The following is a 9087-nucleotide window of genomic DNA, read 5'->3' on the forward strand; positions in this document are numbered from 1 at the left end:
CCTTCCTTCCTTCCTTCCTTCCTTCCTTCCTTCCTTCCTTCCTTCCTAGACAGACTTTCGCTCTTGTTGCCTAGCGTGGAGTGCAATGGTGCAATCTCGACCTCTGCCTCCCGGGTTCAAGCGATTCTCCTGCCTCAGCCTCCAGAGTAGCTGGGATTACAGGCATATGCCACCACACTTGGCTAATTTTGTATTTTTTAGTAGAGACAGGGTTTCTCCAGGTTGGTCAGGCTGATCTTGAATTTCTGACCTCAGGTGATCCACCCATCTCAGCCTCCCAAAGTGCTGGGATTACAGGCGTGAGCCACCGAGGCTGGCCAACTGTCCATGTTCTTAACTTTGGTTGTAAACTCAAGTGCTGCTACCAGTATTCCAATGTGCAAAGGGATCTCACAGCTCTGGCATAAGCTGGGCCACTGCATTAGTATTGGCAGAGGCATTGACAGCAACAGCTCTGTGGAGGTGGCACTAATGTCCTTGGTGGAAGCACAGGGCCATGATGACAACATAGGTGGAGCTAGTGAGCTCCAAGGCTTTCAGGGGCAGTAGAGATCTCTAAGCTGATGGAAGCTAAGAGGGCTTATTTATTTGCCAAAATCAGCAGTTGCCCTGAATTCACCTATGAATGCATGCAGGTAATTGGGAAGATGAAATGTGACTGAAGCGCTAAAATAGTGGGTAGAGCTGAAGCCAAAAAAATGCTTTTAATTACTGTTTATATGACCTTTAGTGACTTCCAAGTTGGAGAGGAAGAATTTTTTTCTTTTTTTAACTGTATCCATATAAGATTTTTGGTCAGAGAGTTTATCTAGAAAAAAATTGTTATCAAGTTCTATGATGGGTTTATTTTATAAATTTTTGAAAATTTAACCATATCTTCCCATATTTTACTAGTAAAATTAATCTAAGAATGCTTAGATTTTTTAATTAGAAAAAACAAACGTTTAAGCATTTAGTATATCACTTACGTTAGCTATGTTACGGCAATATAACCGATATGAATTTACGTGCTTAGGTGAAAAAAAGACATATGTAATCATTTGTTAAAATCAAATGAAATCTGATGCCAAACACCAATCTAACTGGTAGGAAATTCAATCTCAGTCACATGTTGGGAGAACTTTATCTCTTCCCCTGTTAGTGCAAATGTCCTGGAGAGATTATGCAATTCTAAACAATTTGCGGAACAGTCTGACCCAGGCGCAGGCGTAAGAGGTTGCAGTTTTTGTAGGTAATTAAAAACAATAATAATGCTAATTTAAAAATCACTCTGCTTTTTTATTATCACTGTGTCCTGGCTATTTCAAATAATGTCAGTGAAAAATACTCCATCATGAAAACAAAAAGTTGTGGGTCTAAAGTCTAAACAATTTCTGTGAATATTGTTGACTTTTAATAATATATATGTAAGCTACAAATTAGCACTTTTCATTACTTATGCTTTAATAAATATTTCACTCTACATGGACTTTAAATAGAAGAACCTTCCATTTTTCATTTATTTCACCTCACTTCACCACTGCCATAGATCAGTCTTACACATTTGGTTAGTGACAAATTCCTAAAGCTTAGGAATCATTAACATGAATCTCTGTGGTGTTACAAATTCCTGCATTTAAACAGTAGGTTCGAAAGAAGCAGTGATAACACAGTGATTGTACAGATGAATAAAGAGAGCTTCAGTTATTTCAATTCTCCCTTTCCATATGGCAACTTGGAATTTTTATTTCTGTTTAAAATTTAAAACAGTGACTCCAAGTGCATACTGCTCCTATGTGAAATATTCTAGATCAATTTGTATAACCTCTTTTAAATTGAAATTTTATATTTTTAATTGTTAATTATTTTAAAACTAGGGAGTGAATCAAGAAAGTAATTATTATGTGATTATTCTAAACATAATTTTATCTTATATAGGTAAGGTGCCAAAAAAGTGATTGATTCTTAGTGTCAAATGCACTGGCTATGCCCCTGCTCTGGTGTTCAATTCATTATAGGGGCCTCAGCTCCTGGCAGCAGGGTCTGTTTGAAGGTGGCAGGTCTGGCCAACAATCACTGGGACAGCTTCCTCAGCTCCTGAGTGTTCACACACTGCCCATAAATAAAATAGTTACTTTTTAATGCTTGAAAAAAAAAAAAAAAAAGCCTTCATGGATAAGTCTTTTTTGCCTAGGTTTTGGAAAACAAAATTATCATAACACAGTTCTGGGACAGAGAAAGTTCACCTTTCTTTTTATGTGTGTATTATTAGAAGAAGGAGATGGGTGAGGATTGGGACAGGGAATTAGGAGTAATATCTCTTATTGTTTTGTGTTGAGACTATAGAAACATGAGACATAATGTGATGGTTAATTTTACATGTCACCTTGACTGAGCTCAGGGACACCCAGATAGCTGGGGAAACATTATTTCTGGGTGCATCTGTGAGGGTGTTTCGAGAAGAGATTAGCATTTGAATCTCTTTCAGTGCTGTAGACTGAGTAAAGATCGCCCCCACCAGCGTGGGTGAGCATCATTCATCATCCCTTGAAGACCCAGATAGAACCAAAAGGCAGAAGAAGGGCGAATTTGCTCTCTGCTTGAGTTGGGACATCCATCTTCTCCTCCCCTCGAACATTATGCTCCTGGTTCTTGGGCCTTCAGGCTCAAACTGGGACTTACACCAGTGGTCTCCTGGTTCTTAGGCCTTTGGGCTTAGACTGGAGCTACACCACCCGCTTCCCTGGGCCTCCAGGTGGCAGTAGTGGGACTTCTCATCCTCCACAATCACAGGAGCCCATCCCTCATAGCGAATCTCTTTCTCTTTCTCTCTCTATAGATTCTATTGGTTCTGTTTTTCTGGGGAACCCTAATACACACACTAATACACCTTGACTAACCCTGACTAAAAATTTTTCTCTTGGGTTATCTTGCCACATTAGTCAAGAGTATTGTGGAATTGTATTTAAATACTAATTCTTGTGAGTACTATCAATATAGAGAAGTAAAAATGATTGCATTTGTAGCACAGTTAAATCCCACAAGCTTAGAAACATTATACTCCACATGAGTCATTGAGTTTGTTAATTACAGTCAGGCTTTATTTTTGTGGGATATAACAGTATTCATCCTTGATTATATTATTGTTCTGTGGTCTTATCAGTATAATGTGTTATTGTATATAACGTGGGCGATAGTGTTTTTTTGAAGGTGACAAAAATATTACATTTTTGTAAGACAGAATGCAGCAATTAAACCATGAAGTATTAACTAATTACCCAACTGTGTATAATGTGAAGTGAGGTGCCTCACTCACCCCACACATCCAGATTTGATATAACAAGCCCCCCATGGCCATCTTGGGCCATGTTAGCTTGCTGCCTCTTTACCTTACCAATCACGTTGACAGTTCAGGTGTGATGCTTCTCAACAGTGTCTTTTCTATCTCCCCATCCCTACCAGCTGGACTGTCCACCCCTCAGTTACTGGAAGCAGTAACAGAAGGCAGCTTGCTCCTAACCCTTCCATTCCTACCCCACCTATAATTAACTCTTTGCATTCCAACAGTGCCTTCTAATTCCACCAACCCTGATTGGAAATGACAGAAGTTCCTGTCCAACTGCTGAAGCTTGGGAGCTTGATCCTGGACTGCTACTTAAAACTCTAACTCCATTTCCTTACAGAACCAATTTTTGTCAGAGTTGAAATAAATCTTGAGTATGGTACCTCTAATACAGTTTGGATCAAACAGGCTTTTTGTAGGCTGACAGGAGAGCCCAACTACAACATATAACATTTATTCTGAAATGTATGCTCCTGTAGACTTGGATATTGTCTAGAATCAATCTTGCTGGGAAATAAAGCTCATTTATAAATTAGAAATCCTCTGATAATTCACATTGTCTGAACCATGCACTCTGGTCTACACCAGAAGCACCAGTGGGGCCTCCATGTTGAGAACAAAGGGTCAAAATCAGAATATTAGTGCAGGAAATAAATAGCTAGTGCCATCGTATCTCAGGATGTGTCGAAGAGGCATGGACACTGGAATTTGGGTGTATGTGGGGAAAGGATTGCAGGTGGAAGGGGAAGTGAGAGCTGGAGTCTGGGTATTATACCCTCCTAGTCAGGCAAAGTAGAAACTCTGAGATGCAGAAAAGAGCCAGGAAATGGTCACTGTCAGTCACAGACCACGGCAAATATAGGAAGCCCCAACATATATGGGGACTCAGTGGTGGAGCAGCTAGCGCAGAGGATAGCTGGAAGATACAGTTGTCAAACTCGAAGCATATGTTGGAGGCTGGGGTTAACATTAGGGGCTCTAAGAAGGATCTCAAGAATTAAACAAGATTTCAACGAGGACCAATGAGAAGCTGAGTCCTAGAAAATAAAACATGTCGGTGGGGGGAGGGAGAAGGTACTGGGGGAAAGAGATGCTTACCGAGGCACAAGGAACCCCATTGTTGTAACACGGAATCAGGGGAAGGAGTGATGGTGAGCTGCAAACTAAGGACTGGGAGAGAAGCCAGGTGCAGGTGATGAATCTCTACATTCTGGGCCCACCTTGCACCTGCATGTTGAATCAGTGCCCTGAGGACAAAGAATGATTGGCGGGTCTTCTTTATTCCTAGTACACTGCCAAGACCCAAGCACAAGACATCCTGCTTGCCTCTCCGTTGCTTAGCAACTGCCACCTCCTTGATTACCCGAGTTGTCATAGTTTTTCTGTAGCTATCTACTCTGACACCCGGTACATTGGGCCTACAAAGAACAAGGCAAAAGCCTGGTCATTCAACCCAATACAAGATGACTTGCAGTGATAAGCCAGTACATGCTAGTATGGGCAGTTCTCAGTACAGGGAGCAACAAGACTGATTTCATGCTGAACCCAAACGTCGAGTACCAGACAGGGAAGGGGAGAAAATTCCACCAATTCCATAAACCCCAGAATTATGGGGGAGAGAAAGAAACAGAGAGAGAATAAAATAAATAAAATGTCAGGTAATGATATTTTAAATAGAATATGTGTTTCAAATGTATATTAAAGTAAAATTTCTTCATCAATCACTCTTTTTCTAGGGAAATCATTTAGTTCTGTTAAACACAAAGAAGAACAGGGAGGTTGCCACTCAAAAAGCCTAAAACTTCTAGATTAAAATGGTCATAGATGTTTGTCAAGAATTGCAGTAGTTAAATGTTAACATTTAAAAGGGTTGGGAAATTCTGTTCTCTGCAGGGTAGAACAAGGACTAAGTCATCAATCAGATGACATAATACCAAAAACAGCTTGGGAAAGTCAAGAGTAGAGATCTAAACGTTCTCTCTATTCCCACCTGAAAGATCATCAGCTGGAAAATATTCTACCTGCAGTGATTAAGTCCAAATCTGTGGCACGGTGCTTAGAAGAAGAGCAGCAAGTTAAAAGTCTACGTTTCTGTCCATTAAAGCCCTTACACTGCCTATTCACCAGCCACAGCCTGCTGGAAAACACACCTGTACGTTTTTCTCCTTTGAAATCTGGGATGGCAAATCTTCTTTTATTGTTGGGCATCACTCCCACCCAGATCAACAAATGTTCTCATGCAAGTACAAAATGTACGTAGTTCTTTTGGTCTCCGTGGGTTTAATAGAAATTATTTTTATTGAAACAGATAAATTTTTTTACCATTTTGCTCCCTATCTATTAAATGAGATATACCTAATACAAGGAAACCTTTCAGGTCACATTATGGCTAGTACAAGCGAAAGCTGCAGCAGGAGAAGGGGACGTGAGGAGAAAGGGCGGAGAAAGGAAGAAAGGCGGGACAGTGGAAAAGTGGTGAGGAACCAGGAACTGAATGAGAGGGAGAGGCTGCCCAGAAGCCAGAGGGCCAGTGCTGGTCACCTGGCTCTCCTCACATCCTGTGGGTGATCCAGGCGTGTCTGTTTCAGACAATCATTGTCATCACCACCCCTTGAGGTTTTTATTTCCTTCTTGTAGTATAAACTATTGCCTGACTTTGGGCCGGGCGCGGTGGCTCACGCCTGTAATCCCGGCACTTTGGGAGGCCATAGGCGGATGGATCAGGAGGTCGGGAGATCGAGACCTTACTGGCTAACACGGTGAAACCTGGTCTCTACTAAAAATACAAAAAATTAGCCGGGCGTGGCTAATTCCCGAGCAGCCTCCCAGCTACTCGGGAGGGTGAGCCAGGAGAATGGCATGAACCCGGGAGGCGGAGCTTGCAGTGAGCGGAGATCTGGCCACTGCACTCCAGCCTGGGCCGAAGGGAGGGAGGGAGGAAGTATTGTTTGACTTATTTTTTAAACGTCAGAGTTTATTTTCTCAAGAAATTGTATGTTCCCACTCTCCACTTCCTCTCTCCCTGCTGAGGAATCATCTAAAGAAATTCTCAAGCTTGTCCAAGTTACCTTATTTTATTGTTGTTGTTTTTTTTTAGGCTTTTAGCAGCCGGAAGTCATGGTTTTTAGTTTCTGTCTCCAGTGATGAAAGGAAAAAAGGGATGAGAAAGGGGCTTTGCCACCCCAACCACAAATAGATACTAAGAACCCATGTCTATATTCTCTTCCTTGGACACCTAACCAGTTTACTTAACAATATTTGCAGGATTAGTTGGATACAGTGTCCCATGCCTGTAGCCCCACCTACTCCAGAGGCTGAGGTGGAAGGCTCTTTGCAGGGGTTTGAGTTTGGGCTGGGCAATATAAGGAGAACCCCCCTTCCTGCGCATCTCTAATACATAAATAAATAAAGTTTTCAAAGGATTAGTCAATTTACATAGTTATCTGCCCCAAAGTCTTTGCTGTCTCCCTTTGAAACTATAATTTAGAAATCAAACCAAGCAATGCTAATTAAAATGCTATATCCAGATTTTTTTCTTTTACATTAATTTTTATACCTTATCAAAGTAAAACATATTAAAAATTAAAATAGCACTAAAAGGCTTATAATGAAAAACAGTAATCCTTTAACCAGTTTCCTCCTTAACAGGTCCCACCCACCATCCTAATACTATCCCTCTTCCTGGAATCAGCACTTACAAATGATTTAGCTGTTAATTTTGATACTTTCCTCAATATTTTAAAACAATATACTCATATTTGCGATTTATTTTTGCACAGCTTCAGATGATTATTTAATTTGTAAATATTGTACAAATTTTAGTGACTTAAATAGTATATACAGCCAAATAGAAAATTGCATTAATGATTGCTATGGCTTGTGATGATATGGGATCAACGTATAGGGCTCCTTTTCCTTGCTGAGGCTGTAGACTGGACAGTGTCCTGGAATCAACAGCAGTGGGGGTTTACTTGTAAGTCACCAGTATCCTTGGGCAACATTCCCTCTTCCTGAGGTCTTCTGGACTCCGGTCCCTGGGGGACGCCATGGTGCAGGCTGCTCAGCTGGGCCTCAGAAATCCTTCTCCAGAAGCCAGGCTTGAGCTGCTGATCAAAGTCTCCTGGCCGGGCATGGTGGTTCACGCCTGTAATCCCAGCACTTTGGGAGGCCTAGGCGGGTGGATCACAAGGTCAGGAAATCGAGACCATCCTGGCCAACATGGTGAAACCCCGTCTCTACTAAAAATACATAAATTAACCGGGCATGGCGCCTGCGCCTGTAGTCCCAGCTGCTCAGGAGGCTGAGGCAGGAGAATCGCTTGAACCCGGGAGGTGGAGGTGGAGGTTGTAGTGAGCGAAGTTCGAGCCACTGCACTCCAGCCTGGGCAACAGAGCGAGACTCTGTCTCAAAAAAAAAAAAAAAAAAAAAGTCTCCCCTGACTTGCAGCATACCTGTCACCTCATTGACCTGGTGCCTGGTGTACCGTACGGGTATGGGTACACAGGAACGGGTGGCTTTTCCAGCAGTGGGCTCAGAAAATCCTCCACGTCCTTCAGCAGTGCCCAGATGTCCCCCTCCACTTTTGGGGTCACAGTCATCTGAAAGTTGCCATGTGCGATGTCCTTACAGACAGGGACGTTGTGCATCTGAGGGCACTGCACAAACTAGGGCAGATTGGGTGGGGTTGGGGGGTTCTCTGAGAGACTGCCAGCCATTAGGGGTGGGATAATGTTCATGCCTTGGGGACTTTGGGATCCTTGTGAAGGGTAACAGTCACTCTGCAAACGTGTTTATCCACAGACTTCACAAAGCTGGGATAATCCAGAGGCTCTAGGGTGTGGCTCAGCAGCCATAGCCCACACAGCCCTGGTGGAGGCCCGTCCTCCAGCCCTGCAGCATGTTCCAGAACATGGTAGCTGCCCCTTACCTAGCTTATTCTGTCTATTTATTTTTCAATTTAGATGTTAGCTATTGACTTACTTATGGTGTAGGTGATTTAGCTTTTTAAAAAATATTCCTCCGCCCTTTCTTCCCATCACTATAGTTATATCACCTTACTCAGTTTGCCTTTACATATTATAATTATTAATTATATTATAATTGTTTATATATAATATTAATTATATAATAATAATAATTAATTGTTATATTTGTTCATCACTGAGGCAAGCCATCAAATGTATGCCTCCTTTCTTGTATAGTGTTTTGTTCTCTTTGAAGTTCTTTTGTTCCTCATGGTACATGATTCTACCATTTTCTCCAAGTTGTGTGTGTGAGTGTTGTGTGTTGTGTGCTTTTGTGTGTGTGTGTGTGTATTTTGTTCTCTTTTCTATTAAAGAGATTTTTGACTCTGTTCATGTTGAAATGTGAAGTACCAAAAATATGAATTGAAGCTCTGTGAGTTGTGTTGGGCTCCCCCCATTTGTATTGAGAAACCACTAAATGTCATATGTGGAAGTCTTTGTTTCTGGGATATTCAATTTTTCCAGAAAAGAATCATCCAATTTCCTGCTCATACAAGCCTGCATATGGGAGTCAGTGAGTGTGTGTGTCTGTGTGTGTGTGATCCTGGCTGTTGGCATTTGGAAGACTGTGTTGGGTGAAGGAAATTATGGATCCCACCATTTGATGTGTGGATTGTCACTTATTTTTAATTTTCAGTTTTTGACCCATGTCTCCCCTCCAGGTCAGAGGTAATTGAGTCCTGTCCACAGACTTTCAACCAAGCCCCTGTTTGAGCTTCAACCGTTGCCAAGATCTGTGTA

The sequence above is a fragment of the Piliocolobus tephrosceles genome, chromosome 4 (assembly GCF_002776525.5).
Source record: "Piliocolobus tephrosceles isolate RC106 chromosome 4, ASM277652v3, whole genome shotgun sequence".
NCBI classification, from domain to species: Eukaryota; Metazoa; Chordata; class Mammalia; order Primates; family Cercopithecidae; genus Piliocolobus; species Piliocolobus tephrosceles.